Here is a 502-nt window from a genome sequence, read left to right as displayed (position 1 = left end):
TTTTTTAAACTTATTTGAACTCCAGCCTATTTTTGCGTTCAGTATGCATCATTCAAAGTGACATCATCAATTTCCAACGCGTTCTGACATCACTTGATGTTTTTCAGTCATTTACCGATTTGTTTAGGGAGCTAAATGACGGTGAAATTGAAAATCACTACAAAATGAACTCTGAAAATGTTGGAACTTGGCATGGTATCATCATTTCACCCGCATAGCATGTGCAAAAGAGTAGAGAGGGTCCCGGCGAAAACAGGACGCACCTCGTGTACAAACTGGACAATCTCTTTCGGAGTATCAGGGTTTCGGACAAGAACTCATCTGTTACACGGGCACTTCAATGTTTTTTAAACTTATTTGAACTCCAGGCTTTTTTTGCGTTCAGTATCCATCATTCAAAGCGACGTCATCAATTTCCAACATGTTCTGACATCATTTGCTGTTTTTCAGTCATTTACCGATTTGTTTAGAGAGGTAAATGACGGTGAAATTGAAAATATCT

The sequence above is a fragment of the Triticum aestivum genome, chromosome 1D (genome assembly GCF_018294505.1).
Source record: "Triticum aestivum cultivar Chinese Spring chromosome 1D, IWGSC CS RefSeq v2.1, whole genome shotgun sequence".
NCBI classification, from domain to species: Eukaryota; Viridiplantae; Streptophyta; class Magnoliopsida; order Poales; family Poaceae; genus Triticum; species Triticum aestivum.
Note: the sequence above shows the minus strand (reverse complement) of the source record.